The following is a 23,423-nucleotide window of genomic DNA, read 5'->3' on the forward strand; positions in this document are numbered from 1 at the left end:
GAAGGACTGGTAGCAGGAAAGGTCAGCAAAGGCCCTGGATTTTCTCCACTTTCTCTCTACTGCACAGAGAAAGATTCTGGAGGAGCGAAGTGTTTCAGACATCCAGGGACTAGGAAAGGAAGATTTTGTTGGCCTGGAGACAAGAGGAGATAATGTGTTCAGTGATATGAGAGAGTAGAGCAAGAAGGATACAGTAGAGTCAGTGGACAGACTGGCAAAGGATTTAAGAGAGGGGGAGAAGGCAAGAGAAGAGGGAGAAATGAAGTGGAGGTTATGACAAACTAACAGTGGACGTGGGGGGGGGAATGATGAGTGGAGAGGAAGAAGGAGAGAGAATGAAATTAAGTGGTGGTCAGATAGATGGAGAGGGGTAACTGTGGGATCTGAGGCAGAGCAGTTTCGGAGGAAGACCAGGTCAAGAAGATTGCCAGCTTTATGGGTTGGAGGAGAGTTCAGCAAGAGGAGATCAAAGGAATGGAGAAGGAGAAAGAAGGCAGCAGAATAGGAGGCTTCTAGATGGAGGTTGAAGTCTCCCAGGAGCATCAGCAGGGTGCCATCTTCTGGGAGGGAGTTGAGTAGGATGTCCAGTTCATCAAAGAAACATTCCATAGGGCCAGGAGGGTGATGAACAACAATGAGAAAAAGGCGAACAGGAGAAGAGATTGAAATGGAATGAAATTCAAAGGAGGAGATGGAAAGGTGGTAGAGTGGAAGAGGTGAGAACTTCCACAACTGAGAAGTCAACAAACCAGTGCCACCACCAAGACAACCAGATGGGCGAGTGGTGGAGAGTTGAGGCGAAGGGGGTAGAGAGGGCTGTAGTTGTTGTAGTCAGGTGAAATCCAGGTCACTGTTACTGCAAGGATGTGGAGGGACAGAAGGGAGGCAGGGCTTGAAATTCATATATTTTTTCACCAGCCAGCTGGACTAGTTACCTTCCAAAGTAACTAGCCAAACAGAAAATCAACTAGCCAAAATTTGTTCATGTATGAATTTTACTTCTGTCAAAAACAATGCAAAAAAGAGAGTAATTACCACTGTTCATGACTAATGTGCATTTATTTCAAGACCCAAGTATTTTGATACTGTTGTTAAAATACATAAATGAGAACAACACAGAGCACCATAGTATAATATCAACAAATGATAACATATTGGACTCCCCCCCCCCCCCCCCATCGGGGGGGGGGGGGGGGGGGGGGTCTGCAGGTTGGGATGTCTGTAAACCAATCAGGATGCTCTTTGTCTAGCATGCGCTTCATGAACAGGCACACACGCAGTCTCTCTCACGTTCCCTCGCGCACTCAGTCATATGCACGATGTAGACATTAATGTTTCGCGTGCATGCTCTTGCTCGCTTGCTCTAGATTCTGGGAGATATTCTCCAATTTGCGGGCATCAGGGAGCCACTATCAATACGTGGGAGACTCCCGGAACTTCCGGGAGACTTGGGATGTCTGTTATATGCATGCGCAGTAGTGAAAAAACCGACAGCCTGACTGTCCTGCCGATACACACATTGATTAACACAGACACGGCACACGCTTAATATGTGGCGGCTTTAGTTGATGGTGTGTCTGAATCTTCGCTTCATATATCTTTTTTATTTTCAACTAGCCAGCCGGGCTGGCTAGTGACAGGAATTACTCGCCAAATGACAAATTAAGTCACCTCGGGCGACCGGATCACCGCGAATTTCGAGCCCTGGGAGGTGTGGGCAGAGATGAAGTCAGCCTTCCATGTGGCAGACTGGCAGCTCCATAGTCCAGCAGTGATCCAGAAGATGTCAGTGGAGGTAGCTGAAGGGTAGATGAGGTTGGAGACGCAATATCCTCGTGACATTTAATTGGCTAGCACTTTTAGGGAGACTTTGGACCATAAACAACTTCAAAGGAGCATTAGAAGATTTGATTTACACTGGGCTAGGTTTTGTAAGAGCCCCATTTGTACATCACAAACAAGTATTTAGCCCTAAGGGAGGCGCGGGGATTCAGAGGTGGTGAAGGTATTCATGGGAGGAAGTTAAATAATCCAGGGGTAGAGATTTCTGTAGTGTTAAGGAGAGTTTTGTGGCTGACAGGTAAAAGAACAAGAGCTACAGAAAGGATACATAAAATAGGCCCGACGCTGAGAAAGGTTAGAGCTAGAATTTTCCCTGACGAGGACTCAATCACACCTGATCGTTTAACAAGAGAACAACTGAGAAAACGGAGAGGAAATGGCCAATACCCCATTGCAGATGGTTTGTTTGAAAAATATCACAGAAATGGGCTGAGCAAACTAAAAAGATGAGAACTCCTTGGGATTGTTCATTTGAGGTGGGTTCGTGTGAGGAGATGGACACTTTGAATAAAAATTACAAGCCAAAAGACCAGAGCAAGAAAAAGCTAAAAAAGATAGAAGAAAAGAGAAATACTCAACTTCTTTAAGAAAGAGGGAGAAAACTTCTTACAAATCAGTGAAGAAAGTCAGAAAGAAACCATAGGCGCTAAAGAAGGCAACTGGACTTGCTTGAAATGTTTCATTTCTCTTCCAAAAGTCTTCTTTAGTTCTGACTGACTAGTGGGGAGGTTCCTGGTATTTATCTTCGAGTGGACCAAAAGCAACCCTAAGGAGAGTCGTTGAGGTCACATGGGTCATTGAACCTCTCAGTCATCCCATAGGTGTTGGGGTCACTGGAGGCACGGCATAAATGGTCTTAACAGCCTAGAGTGTTGTTCAAGTGATCTGTGGGTCATTGGCTCTCTCTGCCATCATGCGAGTCACTGAAGTCAGCCGAGTCTGGGTGTGGCTGTGTATTCACTTTTCTTGGAAACATGCCAAGGACTGCATTGTAGGTGGAAATAAGCAAACACTAAACCCTCAGAAATAAATGGCTCAAACATCTCCTTGCAGTTAGTTACACCTGCAGAGGGTAATGTCTCGTCTCGTCTTCTTCCGCTTATCCAGGACCGGGTCGCGGAGGCAGCAGTCTAAGCATGGAAGCCCAAACTTCCCTTTCCCCAGACACCTCGGCCAGCTCCTCGGGAAGAACACCGAGGCGCTCCCAGGCCAGCCGAGAGACATAGTCCCTCCAGCGTGTCCTGGGTCTTCCCCGGGGCCTCCTCCCGGGGGGACATGCCTGGAACACCTCCCCAGGGAGGCGTCCAGGAGGCATCCGAAAAAGATGCCCGAGCCACCTCAGCTGGTTCCTCTCGATGTGGAGGAGCAGCGGCTCTACTCCGAGCTCCTCCCGAGTGACTGTGCTTCTCACCCTATCTCTAAGGGAGCGCCCAGCCACCCTGCGAAGGAAACTCATTTCAGCCGCTTGTATCCGCGATCTTGTTCTTTCTGTCATTACCCAAAGCTCATGACCATAGGTGAGAGTCGGAACGTAGATCGACCGGTAAATTGAGAGCTTCGCCTTTTGGCTCAGCTCCTTCTTCACCACGACGGACCGGTAAAGCGACCGCATCACTGCGGAGGCTGCACCGATCCGCCTGTCGATCTCACGCTCCATCCTTCCCTCACTCGTGAACAAGATCCCGAGATACTTAAACTCCTCCACTTGAGGCAGGACTTCTCCACCAACCTGGAGAGGGCAAGCCACCCTTTTCCGGTCGAGAACCATGGCCTCGGACTTGGAGGTGCTGATTCTCATCCCAGCCGCTTCACACTCGACTGCAAACCGCCCCAGTGCATGCTGAAGGTCCTGGTTTGAAGAAGCCAACAGGACAACATCATCCGCAAAAAGCAGAGATGAAATCCTGTGGTTCCCAAACAGGATTCCTTCCGGCCCCTGGCTGCGCCTAGAAATTCTGTCCATAAAAATTATGAACAGAACCGGTGACAAAGGGCAGCCCTGACGGAGTCCAACATGCACTGGGAACAGGTCTGACTTACTGCCGGCAATGCGAACCAGACTCCTGCTCCGTTTGTACAGGGACCGGACAGCCCTTAGCAAAGAGCCCCGAACCCCATACTCCCGAAGCACCCCCCACAGAATACCACGGGGGACACGGTCGAATGCCTTCTCCAGATCCACAAAGCACATGTGGACTGGTTGGGCAAACTCCCATGAACCCTCGAGCACCCTATGAAGGGTATAGAGCTGGTCCAGTGTTCCGCAACCAGGACGAAAACCGCATTGTGGTGGAGGGGTTTGTGTGCTTGAATGATCCTAGGAGCTATGTTGTCGGGGGCATTATGCCCCTGTTAGGGTTTCCCAAGGCAGACAGGTCCTAGGTGACAGGCCAGACCAAGAGCAGTTCACCAAAAAACCCCTATGGAGAAAAAATCCAGGACCGTGACGTCGCCCGGTAGGACGCAGCCGGGGCCCCACCCTGGAGCCAGGCCCGGGGTTGGGGCTCGTATGCGAGCGCTTGGTGGTCGGGCCTTTGCCCATGGGGCCCGGCCGGGCTCAGCCCGAAGAGGCGACGTGGGCCCGACCTCCTGTGGGTTCACCACCCACAGAGGTAGCAGTAGGGGTTTGGTGCAGTGTGGATTGGGTGGCAGTCGAAGGCAGGGGCCTCGACGACCTGATCCCCGGACACAGCGGCTGGCTGTTGGGACATGGAATGTCACTTCGAGGGTAATGTCATGGAGGAGATTCAAGGGTAAGGACCAACCCAGCGGACACAGGCACAGGACCAGCCAGGGCCGTGGGTTTCACAGAAGAACTACGGAGCTTGGTGCCAGTATTTTTTACCTTAAGGATGGGGCAATCTGATTTCCAGTGGCCCTTTCCTTGACAGTAATTACAGGTCAGGTCAAAACTAGCTGACTGTCCTTTACCCACACACCTCTCTTGATATTGTGAAATATTTTGTGCTTTAGCGCGATGGGGACGGGACAAAAAAAAAAAAAAAAAAACCACCACACCTCTCACCATCTCTGAATGAAATCTATGGGTAAATTCCCATTCATCAGCCAACACAGCAGCTTGAAAAGTGGTCTGAATGTTGCACTCTACACTGAAGGTGACAACACTTTCAGAGAGTGCATTTTATTCCAACAGAACCAAGTTATTCAAATCATCTAATGTTTTGAGTTTTTTCAGATGCATACTGTCAGGTTTCAAATAAACTCGACATGCATCTGATTTGGTTTTCTCCGCAAATTCCAAAGAGACTGGCGATAAGCCTCTGGGAACCGTTCATAAATCTTTAGTACAGCTGACTTAACATGTTCATACACCTGACTCAATACAAAAATTCCCTGATCCTGATGAACACCAGTCCCCCACTAACTAAGGTAGACCCAAGACTTCACAACTAAGGCCAGAACACAATTAAGGCCAGAAAACAGGCACCAGCAGATAAATAAATATTTACACTTTACAAGTTTGCACTTTAAAAAAAAAGTGGTAAACCAAATAACTGGTTGAAATACCAACAAACCTTCAATTACAATTTACTCGATTCCCAAATGCTCCCTCACTTCACCCTCCCACAAATAAAGTGTGAAGCACTTATCAAAAATTCTGAAAAACACCAACAGCTAAGTTAGCAATCATGAGATGCCAGGTACATTAAAAAGGGAATAATTTTGTTACTGAAAGTAATCGATGAGGCAGTAGACCGGTCTGAAAGTGTCAAAAACAGCTATATTTGCGCCAAAGGTTTCTACAGGGCAATTCCATGTAAATGTCAGCCTCACCATGCAAAAATAAAGCAACATGTAATACATCAAAACCACTCCCAGAGATATCACCTAGGCCTGTATTTTACAGATGTGAATAAGTTGAACCAATTTGTAACCAACCTAATATGTCACTGCCAGTCTTTCTTTCTTATAATGTAAAACCCAAGCTAAAATCAACTTTGATCATGTACAATTCTATATTATTGCCACAAGCCACAGAAATGTATGCTAAAATCCACAAAACAGCAAAACAATAGCCATCCTAAATATTAAGAACTTTGATAGTTTTAGCTGATATTTAGAGAGTTTTTCAAAGGGTTATGGTGGTTAAATTGCTGATTTTCTAAACATATGCCATGTCTATTTCAGACGCGTCACATCCATAACGGAATTTCGTCACATCCATAACGCTGACTTTTCCTTCCGAAACTCTGCATAAAATACAAAATATTTTAAACAAAGATTTTTTAATATTCACCTTGGACCCCTCTATCAAATGGATATCTCCATTTCGACATTAGGTTTACGATTTCACAGAGTTTGATAAAAATGTACAGTCACCCACGAAAAGTGATACTTTTTCTGTCACATCCATAACGCATCTTTTATTGGCGTTTTCTGGCATGCCCTAGATGTACTATGGGAATTGTTCTTGTTCTATCACTTCTCCAGTATGGTACAGCCTTAAAATATACAACACCTGTTTAAATACTGGGAGACAATAAAACAAGCACTGGGTCATTTGTTGCCATTTTGAGTTCAAGTGTCACGTCCATAACACTGGAATTGCTCTACAGAACCTATCACCACTCGGAAGGTATAGCCACACTAAAGCAAAAAGTTGCCCCTTATGAGAAGTCATTATGGGGACAAAGGCGATGAGCTAGAGATAATAATGGGACATGGAGATCCCATGATGATTTAATCATCATACCAGTATCCCTCCTCATTAACAGGTGCACATGGTCTAGACCATTGTGCAAGGGGGGAGGTAGTAAGAAAAATTAATAAACAAGGTTGTCACCATATCTTCAGGCTATGGTAGACGAACCATTAAGCAGATGTGATATTTGTGCTCAAAAACAATGTCAGGAAGGGAATCACAACTCCATTAGGTCACATACCAGTGCCAGAAGGACCATTTAGGCATTTAGTAATAGACTATGTGGACATGATCAAGAGAGTTCAAGGAAAAAAGATACATACTAGCAGTAAAACACAGATTCAGCAGATGGGTGGAAGCTGTGCCATCAAAAGATCAAGGTGCTGAAACAGTGCAGGGTTTCCGCTATGTACAATTGGCTGCGGCGGGCTGCTGCACCTTGATTTTTGCCGCCGCACCTTCAGGAATTCCGTAGCATCCCTAGGCAGGGGCGTATCACCCGTGGGGGATGCGTACATTTCATCCCCCCACTTTTGTAGTAGTACAGTCTGAAGATGCTCTTGCGCATTTGGTGTCAATTGAACAAAAATTATGGAAGGATATAGGTTTAATAAGTTTTACAATTTTTGAAGTGAGTGATGGATTGATAAGTTTAGATGTGTTCAGCCTGGCATGAACCGCTCCGACGCGCTATAATGACACCAATCTATCACCAGCCAATCAGGAGACTTAATCAAACGCATCTCCCGCCCACCAATCTATCACCAGCCAATCAGAAGACAATCAAACGCATCTCCTGCCCACTTGTGTCTGCGTCGGAGACGTTGAATTTTCACAGAAGGAGAGAAGAAGTTGACTGAGGTAAGACTGTGTGATAAATTAACGAACGAATAAGAGAGGAATTTCAACATATAGGGCTTAAGTTTGTTACCGTTAAATAAGCATTGCTTGTACAGTAGCGTTATGTCGTTACAACGTTGACCCACTTTTAACGTGCCGAGTACCGACTATAGCCGCTAACATGCTAATTAGCTTGCTGTCAAAAGTGCAAAGACCTTAAATTGCTCTGTGTAAATTAGAAAATGGCGCAACTTCCTCTGTAGCCGTCAACTCAACTTGTCTTGAGTTTTGAGCCAATCACAACAGGGCAGCACTGTGGCCTGAGGTAAAACATGATAGTTTAAGTTTGTTTAAATTACAAAAATGAGTACACCCAATGACTGTCTCATATACTCTTCATATACTCATACTGTTTAAGTAATGCAATAAAACTAATCTTTAAGTGTGGTATTTACTCAAACTGTTTGCATAGAATGAACTTTCGGGTTAACAGTGTAATAGTGTTGCAGTGTTCTGCAAATTTGCAATTTAATATTTCAGATCTTGAGACATGAAAGTGCTATTTTAAAAAATAAAGGTCAGAAATGTTTTCTTTGTCGTCTATTTAGTTCATTTTATTTCCTCAATAATTTTCCTTGATTGAGAAATCGGTCTGGGCTCTTATGGGTTAATCAGTAGCCTGCATGCTAGTATATGTTCCATTTACAGTCAAACATTTTGATGTACTCCAGGCTCAATTTTGATTAATCAAAAATCTGCGTAGTAGTACAGTCTGAAGATGCTCTTGCACATTTGGTGTCAATTGAACAAAAATTATGGGAGGATATAGGTTGAATAAGTTTTACAGTTTTTGAAGTGAGTGATGGATTGATAAGTTTAGATGTGTTCAATATTTTCTTATCTTCAGACATAATAGTGTAGATGTTTCTTTACCTGCTTGATAGTTTTGACCGGGACTCCAATCTTCGTCAGAACAGTCATTAGTCCTTAAATTAAATTCATTATAGACATGAACTTAAAATCATTGTTTTATTTTATGGCCTTGGTGCCCTGGCTTTTGGCCTTCGTGCCCTCGGCATCAGCAGAGCATTCGTTTTCCACACTTCGTCGACTGAAATCATACCTCCGATCCACAATGACACAAAAGAGACTGAATGACTTGATGAACTGCCATATTCACCGTGACATTCTGGAACAAACTGACATGACAGCCATCGCAAAGGGAGCTCGTGCAGGCCAATGACAGACGCAGGCAGGCCTTTGGGAAGTTTTAAGGGTAAGTCATTGGTTACTTCTAATAGCACCACCGAGTGCACTGCTTCCTCTGTTTTCAATGTTTCTATACTGCATTGGTACTGATACAAGCAAGTTGTTTTAAGTTGAGTTAGCCTACTACCAAGGTGCTTTTGTTGTGTACTGTTGGCTGTTTTAGCATTTTATTCTGCGCAGTTATGTGCTGGCATGTTGTGGGCTAAAGTCATGACCGATGGATTAATCTATGTATAGCCTTCTGTGCTGTTGGCTGTTTTTATCCTCGTACTGGGGTGGGACGTCTGAGTGCAGGTCTTGCCACCGCACCTTCAAACATTTTCTAGGGGAAACACTGTAGTGGTTAAATTTTTGACTAGGGAAGGAATCCCTAGAATTGGCATTCCAACAGAAATAAGTTCAGACAATGAATCAGCTTTTATTCAAAAGTGGTGAAGTCAGTGTTACAACATTTGAGAACTGAGCAGAGGCTAGGTTGTGTATACCATCCTCAGTCACAAGGAATGGTGGAAAGAGTAAATGGAACTCAAAGCTAAACTGAATAATATCCATGCTTGTGCTTAATTGAATTGGACAGATGCATTCCCGTTGGCACTTACAGGTTACTGTATGCAAGTGAACAGAAATACATATCTTACTCCACATGAAAAGCTTACTGGAAGACCTATGCCAGTTCCGCACTTGAGGGGACCTTACAAAGGCCCACCTCTCCAACAACTGTAGATGGAGCTGAGGGAATACATGAGGCAATTAACTACTATACATAAAATATATTCACAGGAACAAAGCAGAGCACCAGTATCAGAGGTGGAACCAGAAAATCCAGTTGTGCCTGGAGACAAGGTATGCCTCAGACTGTTCCAAAGAAAGTGGAATAAACCAAGAAGGGAAGGTCCCTACGTGGTGACAAGAGTAACTCCAATGGCTGTCCAGGTGCAGGGAAGCACTACATGGTACCATCTTAACCACTGTACTAGAATTCCTTACCAAGAGATCAACCTGAAGATGAAGGAACGCCTGAAGATACAGCAAGTGAAGCTGATGAGGAGAGACCCTCAGACTCTGGAGATGAAGAGCCATCTGGAATGCTCCCTAGTGAACAACAGAGACCCCCCAGAGAAGCAGAACTGGAAGAACCCCACAAAGATCCCAAGCTATGAGATTGATTGGCCAGATTATATGAAAGATGACTGTACTGTAGTTGTATCAGTAGCAGTCGCACTGAGAATTCAAAGGAGTCAGTTATTGAGGTCAAAACTGAAACTGCACAAAAGTAAAATTAGCAGATTGGAAAACTGATCAATGATTTGAATGATAAACAGTTATTTTGATTTCTAATCAGCATAATGTAAAGTGCAGAGGGTGAGCTACTGAACCCAGGTGCCAAGTGCATTATCGTGCTAAGAAGCAGGTCAAGTGGGAATTCTTTGCCTCATAACATCAGGCTATAAAAAGAGATTTTTCACTCACTCCTGGGGAGATTCACTTCTGACTTTGTTTTGGTAAAATACATTTTAAATACAATTGTGAATTTCTCTGGAGCTTTCAGGCTGAGCTCCTCTCGTCGTGTTCTTTAACCACTCATTTCCTCGTTGCTCTTGAAGCATTTGCTTCTATTTGTTCACATTTTTCTTGATAGCAGGGAGACGGTAATGCCTTTTATCCATTTCTCTGTTTGAACAAGCAAAAAACAACGCAAAAATTAACCATAGTGAAGACAGATTAAGCCTTGCTTGCATGAAAGACGGTGTCTGTCTGACCCCAGCTGTAATTATCACGTGATGCGTGACGGCATGCACAAGGGGTCTAAAAACAGTATGTGTACCATACTAGAACATAAATAATTTGCAAAGCAGTAAATGAGACCGAGACTAAGAAAACAGCCAAAACATAATGGTGGATACGTAGTGAGGGACGCTTTTAGGAACTGAAATAAAAGATCAAAAAGCCTCATTTTTGTGGTGCTAGTTTGTAATATATGCTCATTCCAACTTGCCTGGTTGGGCATGTCGGGGACATATCCCACTCACCTGAATGTATGTTTCACTTGCATATTTTGGGCAATCGGGCAGTGCTTAATGTCAAGCCCTGGTTTTGTCACTTGAAGAATGTCCCAAATCGTAGGGGAAACATGCAAATACATGATCTCCCAATTGCTTGATAAAGGACAGAGTACTGAATACAACTAACATCACCCACGGGGCTCCCTGGCACATGTCTATTCCATCATAACACCACAACTGCCTGAGGAAAGCGATCTGGGAATGAGTGTGCAACAGCTGGTGGCTGACCATGCAGAAATGGGACAAGGAACCAATTTGGGGACCGTTTCGTGAGATTTGCTATGTTGGAAACTACGATATGGAAATGACGGAAGAGGAGTAACAACGGAGACAGATGAAGTGCTAGTAACCTCTCTCTGTCCCTGCAACAATCCCTCTACGTGGCGCAAGAAGAAGCAGCAGCAGCTTTGTCATTGTACAAGAATACAACGAAATTCCGTTTGGCAGCATCTCTCTTACAGCAGCGACATGTCACAGTCACAAGAAAATATATTAAACAAACAGTAAAAAAATGTTCTATATAAAAATAGTCTGTATTAAAAGGTGCAGGGGGGAGTGTTCATGATTCCTGCAGCAGTCTCTTCACAGCCATGGGGAAGAAGCTGTTCTTCAGTCTGTTGGTGCAGGCTCTCATGACTCTGCCAGAGGGGAGGTTGGAAAATAGAGAGTATCCTGGGTGGGCGGGGTCATCCTGGATCTTTGTGGCCCGTCGGAGGAGCCGGCTCGAGTAGATCTCCTCTAGGCATAGGAGTGGGGAGCCGATGATCCACTGAGCAGTCTTGATGACTCGCTGCAGTTGTTTCTTTTCGGACGCAGTGCAGCTGGCATACCACACCGTACATCCGTAGGTCAGGACACTCTCTATTGTGCAGTGATAAAAGTTTTTCAGCAGAGGTGGAGGGAGTTTGTTCCTCTTCAGCATTCTCAGGAAAAAGAGATGCTGCTGGGCCTTTTTAATAATGTGGGTGGTGTTCACAGTCCAGCCCAGGTCCTCTGAGATGTGCAGTCTGAGAAACTTGAAGTTTTTGACCCACTCCACTTCTTCCCCATTGATGCTCAGGCCTGAGTATCATGTGGTCCTTGTCTTCTGGAAGTCAACGATGAGTTCTTTTGTCTTCTTGGTGTTGAGGTTGAGGTGGTTGTCACTGCACCAGGCCGCCAGTGCTCAGACCTCCTCCCTGTATGGTGCCTCGTCATCATTGTTGATCAATCCAACAATGGTTGTATCGTCCGCAAATTTAATGAGGGTGTTGGAGCCATGGGTGGCAACACAGTCGTGGGTGTATAGCATGTACAAGACTGGACTCAGAACACAGCCCTGAGGAATACTGGTATTGAGGACGATGGTGGAGGATGTGGAGGTGCCCATCCTAGGGTTGGGTACCGAAACTCGGTACAGGTATGGCACCGGGGCGAACATCAACGGTAGTAATCAGTCCGAAATACAACGTGAATTTCGGTGCCTCATTTCGGTGCCACAAAATACACAGCTGCGCCCTCTGGTGTTCACTGTTAACAGCGGCACCGTATTCAGTAGACCTACACACTCAGCAGGCAGAAAGGTCAAGATGGATGCTGAAACTTCCACGTGCAACAAATTTTTGAGGACATTTTCGTGCAAAAGTGGGAACACGTCAAATTTAACAAAACATTTGGTCACACATGGAATCCATCTAAAGGCCAAAGCTTGCACCATTTTTGACAGCCTCCGTGAACGTGACCCTATAGCAAGTACATCGGAAGCATCCAACGTGGGAGTCCCTATGCCCAGCCCAAGCGATGGAGCTCCCAACCCAGCTAGCATGGACATACTGGATGATGATGATAGCAGCATTTGCTCTTCAAGTGAGTATTTCTGCTAAACAATTGATGCATGCTAATTCCTATTGTTAAATGTAGGCGTAAATGTTTTGAGTAGCACAGGTACAGTCTCACAGCTTGTGTGAAAATGCGTTTGTCAGGCTGACAGGTTCGGTAAGTCATATTTGATGAGCAAGTGTACTTGTACATGTTAAGAAGGCACAACGAATCAATTGCATTAAATGCGTTCAACTCTGGTTGTAAGCCTATGAAATGTTGCCGTTTAGTCACTAGCAAAAAACAGCTTAGCATATGAATAACGATGGTCCTAAATGCGGAGTTTATGAGAACAGCATTACGTGGCATGTTCAAAATAAGTTAATGAATTAATTGATATTTTAAATGATTTAAATGAATTTATATTTTGTGGTCTTTCTAGTTATGCCTTTCACCTTGGCAAAGAAGGCCAAGTTACCAAAAGAGAAGGTGGAGCACATCCACAGGACTGTCACTCAGTTTGTGGTCAAAGGCTGCCATCCCTTTAGCTTAGTGGAATCTTCATGGTTCAGGTGAAAAAAAATGTGATGTATGAAAACAATCTACTTAATTCGTGTGTAGGCTATTCCTCTGTGTTAAGGCAATTTGTTAAAATCCTAATGAATGTGCTGATGTGATTTGTTTTATACAGAGCGATGACCTTAGCCCTCAATGACCGTTATAAACCCCCATCTAGGGATGACCTATGCAACACCCTAATACCAGCGTGGTACGCTGTGGAAAAGGAAAATGTTTTGAGGGAATTGGCCATGGCGAAAAAGGTTGCCATTACCTGTGATGGCTGGTCCAGTTTAGCACAGGACCATTATATATCACAGTGACAGCGCATTACATTCACGAGGGGAACATGAAAGTCAAAGTACTCAGCAGCAAAGCCATGTACGAGGCCCAGACCGGGATGGTAGTTACAGAGGAAATCAACGAGGTCTTGGAAGAATTCAAAATTAGTGACAAAATTGTTGCTGCCACAGTGGACAATGCCAGCAACATGAGTGTTGCACTGAGGAACCTGAAATTTTTAAAAGTTGGATGTTTTGCACATACCCTAAATCTGGCATCACAGAAAGTGTACAATGTCAGTGCTGTGGCCAAGTGGAGGGCCAAACTCCGAGATGTTGTGGTGTGGTTGAAGAGGTCCACCATGTCTAAAACTGTGCTACGAGAGAAGCAGCAAGTTCTCAGTAAGTAGAAGGTAGATTTAATTTTTAAAGTCTATTTCAAACATCAACAGCAATGTGAAATATAGATTGTTATTCAAGTGTTGTCTGTATTTTAGATTTGCCACAGCATAGCATGATTCTGGATGTCAAAACACGCTGGAATTCATTTTTCCTGATGGTGGAAAGATTCCTGGAGCAGTATCCGGCTATCCAGGCAGCATCTCTAGATCAACGGCTTAGGAGGGCAATGGAGAAGGACAGGTGATGAACAAACTAAGAACAATAATTAAAAATGTCATACTTTATATTTCCATTTTAAATACATATATAATATACACATCATGCTTAACTCCAGACTTGAAAGGCTCACAGACGGTGATTTCGCGAAAGCTGAGGAGTTTGTGAAGTGTATGAACATAATGTACACTTCAACTCTGTGTGTGTCAAGCGAGAAGTCCCCCACATGTGGCCAAATCCTCCCAATCCTCGCAAAACTGGAGGCGCATTTCAAAGTCAGACGAGGACAGTCTATTTGTTTCTGCAGTGAAAGAGAAAGTCTGGGGAGATCTGGAGAAAAGATACCAGGTACTCTCCATTCCAACCACTATCTGTATTTATTTTCAAGGAATTGGCAAACCACACCATTGTCACTACTATATGTACTGTGTTTAACAGGATGAAGACATTCAGAACTTTCTCCAGGAGGCCACTTTGATGGACCCTTGCTTTAAAAGCAAGCTGGAATGTGGTGTTGCTGATGCCTGGGACAGACTGGAAAAGGCAGCAGTTGACAGTGTAGCAGCAGCACGGGTATGATTTTTTTTTTTATGTACATCAATAACAAAGTTTCTTTGAAGCATTACTATTTTTGGTATAATGGGTGTCTGTGTCTGCAGCTTCCAGTGGAGGGCCGCCTTCACACAGAGGAAGATAAAGATGATGACCACGAGGAGGAGGAAAAACGAGCAGAGAGACATGCGAGTTCATAATCAAAGAATATCAAACCTGAACGTAATAATTTTTTGTATTTTACAAAACTTTTAATACTACTTTTTATACTTTTCAGACGGTAGCCTCCAAAAAGACAGCCTTGGAGCAGTTGTTTGAGGAAGAAGCCAAAGAGCTTCTCCAGGCAACTCGGATGAAAAGCAGTGCCCTCTCCATCACAGAGCAGGTGCAGAAAGAGCTTCATATATACCAAGACCTTCTCTCAATCCCATCTGGACAAGACCCTGTGGCTTGGTGGTGGGGTAAGAGGGATGGCCTCCCTATATTGTCTGACTTATCCAATGTATACATGTGTGTACAAGCGTCATCTACCCCTTCAGAGAGGGTCTTCTCTTGTGCTGGCAATACAGTCAGTGAAGAAAGATGCCGTATTTTGCCGGAGAAAGTAAACATGTCCATCTTCCTTAATAAGAACACTTAGTTTAAAGAACATTTGGCATTTCATTATCCTGTTTCATGTGCACTGCTAGTCATTAGAATAAGTTAATGTACTGTACAGTTGTGTACAATTGAAGTACAGTACAAATGTGAATTTGTTTTCTTTTATCTTTTTTTATTATTTAAGGGATTTAAAATAATCTGTTGTTCAATTTGACCTTGGACTTTGCCTTAGGAATAAAAAGTCATTGTTTCATTACAAATTCTGTGTGAGTGTGCTGCTTTTTTTTTTTTGAAAGTACCGATTTAAATACCGTTTAGGAACCGGCACCGTTTTGAAAGTATCGATTTGACACCGGTATTGAATGAAACCCTTTCAATACCCAACCCTAGCCCATCCTGACATGCTGGGGTCTGTTAGTCAGGAAGTCCTTGATCCACAGACAGAGGAAGGTTCCAAGTTGCAGTGTCTGCAGTTTGGTGATCAGTCGGCTGGGGCTGATGGAGTTAAATGCCACACTGAAGTCAACAAACAGCATCCTGATGTATGAGAGCGGTGTGGAGGGCGATGGAGATTGCGTTGTCTGTAGATCTGTTGGACCTGTAGGCGAACTGATGTTGGTCAAAGCCAGGCGGCATGGTGGTGTAGTGGTTAGCATGGTCGCCTCACAGCAAGAAGGTTCCAGATTTGAACCCAGCAGCCGGCGAGGGCCTTTCTGTGTGGAGTTTGCATGTTCTCCCCGTGTCTGCATGGGTTTCCTCCAGGTGCTCCGGTTTCCCCCCACAGTCCAAAGACATGCAGTTAGGTTGACGTGGGGCGGCCTTGGGCTGAGGTGCCTTTGAGCAAGGTATTCAACCCCTGACTGCTCCCCAGGCGCTGTGTGTGGGGCTGCCCAATGCTCTGGGTGTGTGTGCATGTATTCACTGCTTCAGATGGGTTAAATGCAGAGGATGAATTTCACTGTGCTTGAAGTGTGCATGTGACAAAGGTTTCTTCTTCAGGTGGAATATGGGCCTTGACATGCTGTAACACCAGTCTTTCACCGGTGTCAGGGCCACAGGCTGGTAATCATTCAACCCTGTGATGGCAGAGGATTTGGGCACGGGGATTATGGTGGCAGTTTTCAGGCAGGGAGGGACTGTGGCTTGCTGCAGCAAACAGTTAAAGATGTTAGTAAATACAGCAGCAAGCTGATGGAGTATGCTCCCTGGTACTCCATCCGGTCCTGGTGCTTTGCTGGTGTCGATGCCTTGCAGGACCTGGTGTTGTTGGATGGTGGGGGGCTGGTCATGCTCTGATGGTGTCAGCTGTGTGTCCTCTGCCTGTTTGCGGTCCTCTTCAAAGTGGGAGAAAAAGATGTTAAGTTGGTCTGGAAATGTCAGTGGGGGAGGGGGGTGTTGTGGCACTGTTTGTAGTCTGTAATGTTCTGGATGCCTTTCCACATGGAGCGGGGGTTGTTTTCCCTGAAATTGGCCTCTATCTGCTCTCTGTATTTTGTTTTAGCAGCCTTGATGTCTCTGTTCAGGTCCACTCTAGCCTTCCTGTAGGCCTCCCTGTCTCCTGACCTTAGTGCTGAATCCCTGGCCTGGAGTAATGCTCTGATATTGGTTTTAAACCAGGGTTTCTGGTTGGGGAATATTTTCACCCATTTCCTTGTTGTTACATTGTCCATGCAGAAACTGATGTATGACAGTACAGAGGAGGTGTGGAGCTCAATGTCTGGTTCCTCAAAGAGCTCCCATATGGTTTCCTCAAAACAGTCCTGCAAGGATAGTGTGGCCTCCTTAGTCCAGCACTGCATGGACTTGTACTGTGGCTTAGACTTGCAGATGAGGGGCTTGTAAGCTGGTGTCAGGAACAGGGAAAGGTGGTCTGAGTGTCCGAGGTGAGGGGAGGGGCGGGCTTTGTCGGCTCCAGAAATGTTGGTGTAGACCTGGTCCAGTGTTCTGCCCTTCCTTGTTTTTAATGTCCACAATCTTATAGAATCTGGGAAGCACAGTCTTTAAATTGGTGTGGCTGAAGTCCCCAGCCACGATGAGGAAACCCTCTGGGTGTTTGTTCTGCTGCCTGCTGATGCTATCATGCAGCCTGCTCATAGCTACATTAGTATTAGCTCGCGGGTGGATATACACAGCAGCTACAAGCATTTGAGTGATTTCCCTGGGCAGATAAAAAGGTCTGCACTTTAACAGTAGAAACTGTAAGTCTGGACAGCAGTGTCTCTCAATAATGGCAGTGTCCATGCACCAACTGTTGTTGATATAGATGCACACACCACCTCCTCTCATCTTACCAGAGTCTGATGTGTGGTCCCCCGGAAGATTGTACGACCTGCTAGCTCCACAGCTAGGTCCGGGATGTTTTCATGCAGCCAAGTCTCTGTTATCACCATGATACAGCTGTCTACCCGGTTGTTAACGTCCCGTAGTTTAATCTTGTCCATCTTGGTCACCAGGGAGTGGACGTTGGCAAGAAAAACGCTTGGAACCGCTGGTTAATGCGGAGTCTTGGTTAACCTAGCTCTGATGCTGGCTCGTTTGCCCCGCTTCAGGCATCTTTCGCAGTGCCGCCGCCGTCGCCTCCTCTCTGTCCGTTCTCGCCGGTATATCCTCTCCAGGAACGAGTCTAACCCTTCCGGGGTCCAGCCGGTCCAGTGTTGTTTGAGGCTAATAAGTTCAGTTCGGGTATAAGTCCTTCTCAATGTGTAGGTGCTAACTAAAGAGGAGCACCGGGTCGCTGCATATACACGCACCGCCATGAGTAGGGGACAGGACACTGAAAACTGGAAATATCTGGACTTAATTGGACCGAGACGGACGTACACATTTACAAATCATTAGGTCTGAGCCAGTGTGTTAATCTCTAGCTGTTATATTGGTTTTAATCACTGGAGGAGTCTGACTTTAAATCAGAAAGGGGGGAGATGTGGTGATTTTATTAGAGGTCTCAAAAGTAGCTGGTCGGCGGCGGCAAATCGCTGTCTGTAGTAGGATTTGGCACCGTCTATTTTTTTCACCAAGTCGTCATCTTCTTTTGGCTGCTCCCGATTAGGGGTCGCCACAGCGGATCTTTCGTCTCCATTGCTCCCTGTCTTCTGCATCCTTCTCTACCACACCTGCCACTTTCATGTCCTCTCTCACCACATCCATGTATCTCCTCTTTGGCCTTCCTCGTTTTCGTTCGCCTGGCAGCTCCATCCTCAACATTCTCCTTCCCACATGCTCTGCATCTCTTCTCAGGATGTTCCCATACCATCTCTCTTAGCTTAATTCCCAAGCTCTCCACATGTGCTGTCCCTCTGATGTGCTTGTTCCTTATCCTGTCCAACCTTGTCACCCCCATCGCAAACCTTAACATCCTCAACTCCGCCACCTCCAACTTCGCCTCCTGTCTCTTCATTAAGGGAACTGTCTCCAATCCATACATCACAGCTGGTCTCACTACTGTCTTATACATCTTACCTTTCACTTTTGCTGGGACTTTCCGATCACAAATGACTCCCGAAATCCTTCTCCAACTGCTCCACCCTGCCTGCACTCTCTTTCTCACCTCACTATCGCAGCCCCCATTTTACTGCACAGTTGACCCCAGGTACTTGAATTCACCAACTTTCTTTATGTCTACTCCTTGCATCTTCACTACACTCTCATCCCCATTCTCACTGATGCACATGTATTCTGTCTTGCTACTGCTCACCTTCATTCCTCTTTGTTCCAATGCATACCTCCATCTCTCCAAACCCAACTCAACCTCCTTTCTACTTTCACCACATATCACAATATCATCCGCAAACAACATGTCCCATGGTGACTCTTGCCTCACTTCGTCCGTCAAGTTATCCATCACTATGGCAAACAAAAAAGGATTCAAAGCAGATCCTTGATGGAGTCCCACCTTCACCCATTCAGTTGTTCCAACTGCACACCTCACTGCTGTTTCACTGTTCTCATACATGTCTTGCACCACTCTGACATACTTCTCATTCATTCCACTCTTTCTCATACAATACCATAACTCCTCTCTCGGCACTATATCGTATGCCTTCTCCAGGTCTACAAACACACTGTAGCTTTCTCTGGCCTTCCCTGTACTTCTCCATTAACATTCTTAAAGCAAAAATTGCATCCAACGTGCTCTTCTTTGGCATAAACTCGTACTGCTGTTCACAGATTGCTACCTCTCTTCTCAATCTCACCTCCAATACCCTTTCCCATAACTTCATGGTGTGGCTCATCAATTTTATTCCTCTGTAATTACTGCAGCTCTGTACATCTCCCTTATTCTTGTAGATTGGGACTAGCACACACTTTCCATTCATTTGGTATTTTCTCATTCTCTAGGATCTTATTAAACAATCTCGTTAGGAACTCCACAGCAGTCTCACTCAAACATCTCTAAGCCTCAATCAGGATACCATCTGGTCCGACTGCTTTCCTAGTCTTCATTCTTTTCATAGCTGCCCTCACCTCATCCTTACTAACCAACTCTGCTTCCTGATTTGCTGTCTCCAATGAATCTGACCTTTTCTCTCTTGGATTCTCCTCATTTAATAAATCCTCAGAGTACTCTTTCCACCTTCTTAATACACTCTGTTTGTCAGAACATTTCCATTTACATCTTTCATCACTCTTACCTGCTGTACATCCCTCGCTTCCCTGTTTCTCTACCTAGCTAGTCTGTACAGGTCTTTCTCTCCTTCTTTGGTCTCCAGTCTTTCGTACAATTTTTCACTAAGTAACAGAAAATTTTGTTTACATATCTGTACAAAACTGAGCAGCATGCAATGTGAAACTAAGTTTTATTCAGCTAAATAATGGCCAGATACTAACACATACGTAGGAAACAGAGGCAGCCATTATTCTGCCGTGTGCTGTAACTAAGATGTAATCTGATTGGCTGACAAGATGTTGACAATGTTTTGTGTACTGTGATTGAGCCGCGCTACCACATGGCTAGAAATGGCAACTAAGAAGCGGAGCTGCATGTTAGATGCCTGGTTTTCAAAAAAAGGCCTCGAACCGTGGGTAAGTCTGTAATTTTAGCCATCACTATGATTACTGAGCGAAATACATCTGTGTATGGGTCCATGTATAAATACTGGTCACGTAAATACTTAAATTATAAATATCGATTGCTATCCCGTTATTGTATACAGCCTGTTTTGGGTCAAACCCGCCCATTCGGCATGCTTGGCACATGGTTTACATTTTGACTTGCGACAGAATGCAACGTACCCTTGTAGGGGAGACACATAGAGACTTGCCATCTGTCATGCAGTTAATGTTAACGGTAATCATTAATTATAAAGATATACACAAGTTTATACATATTTATTTTTGTACAGTTACTGTTGCAAGAACTGTCACTTGTCAGATGAATATAGATTCACTTATTATAACTTTTATATTGCAATGCCAAGTTAAAATACTGTGATAAATTAGTTCATATAGATTTTTTTTATATATATTTTAATATCTGAAAAAAACTTTTTTAACACTGAACTTCCTTAATAGAAAGGGGATATCACATGTGCATATATATGTGTGTGCACGCATGTGTATTGGTTGCTAGCAGTTGAACATTACTTGATTTTGTAAACATCAAAAATATATAAAGTTTTGTATTGTCAAATTTCTTTGATTCATTACTATATGGCAGTTCTATTAAAAATTTTAATATTGATTACCATCACATCAGATTCTATTTTGCTGTTCACAATAAATTGGAAATTCCTCCCCAAATGCTTCGAAACTATGTCTCAGATAACCCCAATTTTCCATTTTTCTCACCTGTGGTTCACGGTGAAGGGCTTCAACCTTTTTAATTGTACCCTCCTATTCTCTGCCTCGTACCCTTTTACTCCCCTAATTTCTGAGACCACTGTTTAATCTGCATATATGTAACCACACACATACCTTGATGTAATCACACAAGCAATAATTTGTTTTATGATGACTGTATTTTGACTCAAAGCTAGTCTTGTTGATTTTCGGTAAAAAAAAGAGTTAATGAAGTTTTACTTAAAAAAAAAGGAAAATAGATTGGTCAAGGAATTATATTGTTGTAGAACCTTGAAAACATGTGAAACCAGAATAAAGCCTTGTTTAGATGAATATTTTGAGTTAGCTCAGGCTGGTCTTGGAAATATTGCAAGCGCGGGACTGGGATGAATCCTTGGATAGTGCAGTATAGCTTTGGAAAGTTATCTTTAAAAAAAAACAACAACAACCAACCAACCAAAAAAAAAAAAACCCATGACATCAATGCCACGCTGAAAATATTAGTGGAGACAAGGTCTTGAATGTTAAGATGTGTGAACCAATCAGAATTCATTATACTCATCAAGATTTATGCCAGAACACTATATCTCATTCTCATCTCATTATCTCATCTCATTCATCTCATTATCTCTAGCCGCTTTATCCTGTTCTACAGGGTCGCAGGCAAGCTGGAGCCTATCCCAGCTGACTACGGGCGAAAGGCGGGGTACACCCTGGACAAGTCGCCAGGTCATCACAGGGCTGACACATAGACACAAACAACCATTCACACCTACGGTCAATTTAGAGTCACCAGTTAACCTAACCTGCATGTCTTTGGACTGTGGGGGAAACCAGAGCACCCGGAGGAAACCCACGTGGACACGGGGAGAACATGCAAACTCCACACAGAAAGGCCCTCGTCAACCACAGGGCTCGAACCCGGACCTTCTTGCTGTGAGGCGACAGCACTAACCACTACCCCACCGTGCCGCCCTATTATTATTATTATTATTATAATACTCATTCAAAACTCTCCACAGCTTAATATACCCTAAATTATTCATTCCTCTGCTACGAGAACCATCTTTCTGAATGTGTCTGGTGTTTGTGGATTTATCATAATTATGCTTCTTCATCTATTAAAAAAAAAAAATCAACTGTATTCTGTCCTTTCCAAAATAAAATAAAACTCTGGGCGAGTGGAATTGTTTTTCGGGCAAGTATGTTTTGGGTGCTGCTTGCCCATTGGGCTAGTCAGACTGGGAGATTTTTTTTCAAGGACTGCAACGTCACTCATGAGGGCATCAAAGAATTTTGATAAATTTGGGTACTTTGTGTCTATAACATTAAAAAAATTGATGGCTTGAAAATATGAAGTTTAGATTCTCGTGTTTTCATCCAAAATACATTGTGGATATGCGTGACTTTTGCTAACCACCGTGCCGCCCAGAACATATTAAATAAATAAATAAATAAATAAATAAAAAGATTTGTGACTTGGAGTCAGATCACTCTACAGACTGGCTCAGCTTTTGTTAAGTGATTTAATAAAAGTCTAAATTTTCCTGCTTTGACTATGAATTATTTTTTGCTTGGGAGAGTTTCCACGACACACACACGATTTGTGTCTTGCGTCCCACATTTGGATTTTCCTCTATGAGAAAAATCCGAGATTTAACGATTTAATTCTGGAACCATCTTGATCGTTGGCTGATTCTGAGTCCGGTCACTCGGAGGCTGTAAAAGCCTGGAGACCCAAATAAGTTCATCCTGAAGCATCACCCATTTTGGGGCTATTGCCATTGGTCCATGACACTGAAAGGTATTTACAGTGCAGCATGTATTTCCACAAAACCAAAAGAAGGTTTGTGGGGACTTCGTGTCATTTTCAAAGCCTCAAACTTGCTCCAGATTGAGAAGCAAAACTGATAAACCAAAATGAAATCAATGTCTTTATTAATAATCTGAAGGCCACATAAAGTGTGAGCCCTGACCTGAAGGGTTCTGCTTGCTGCATCTGCTGCTGTAATGATCACTTATTTAGAAATAAATTCACAGAGTTTTAAAAATAAAACAAAAGAGAAATCAGACCCATGAATAAACTTTACCTTTGAGGCAGCAGCAGCAGGAGTCTGTGGAGATTTTCCTAAAGAGGGCCGTGTGGACTCTGAGTTCATTATAACGGGTGAAAAGAATCAGGACACTGGAAGAAGAAAAACACAGAGACTCATGAGTCCAGAATCTCCACTACCTGTTAACCCAACAGCTCAGGTGGGAAGTTTCACATTAACTCACCTTGAATGATGTTACAGAAAGGATGAACTGGAAAAAAAGGAAGCTCAAACGTTCTTTCACAAAGCTCTGTATCCCGGCCACTGGTCACGCCGTAAAATATTTGACACAGACATCAGTGATCCACTGAGCTCTATATAAAATCAGGAAAGCTCATAGGCTTGTCAGACTGAAGCCTGCTGGCCGCCATCTTGCCACTCCCACAGCAGAGCTGAACTGCCGTTTAGACTCCTGGAAGCTACACAAAACTGGACAAATTATTTATGTAATTGGTGAGAAAAATTAGAA

General features: G+C 44.1%; 1 protein-coding gene across 1 annotated transcript in view; it reads right to left on the reverse strand.

Annotated features, from left to right (window-relative positions):
* Nucleotides 1-23,423, reverse strand: part of LOC132881620 (zinc finger protein 850-like) — a 110,893-nt gene that overhangs the window by 45,059 nt on the left and 42,411 nt on the right. The window lies entirely within an intron of this gene.

The sequence above is a fragment of the Neoarius graeffei genome, chromosome 1 (genome assembly GCF_027579695.1).
Source record: "Neoarius graeffei isolate fNeoGra1 chromosome 1, fNeoGra1.pri, whole genome shotgun sequence".
Classification (NCBI taxonomy): Eukaryota; Metazoa; Chordata; class Actinopteri; order Siluriformes; family Ariidae; genus Neoarius; species Neoarius graeffei.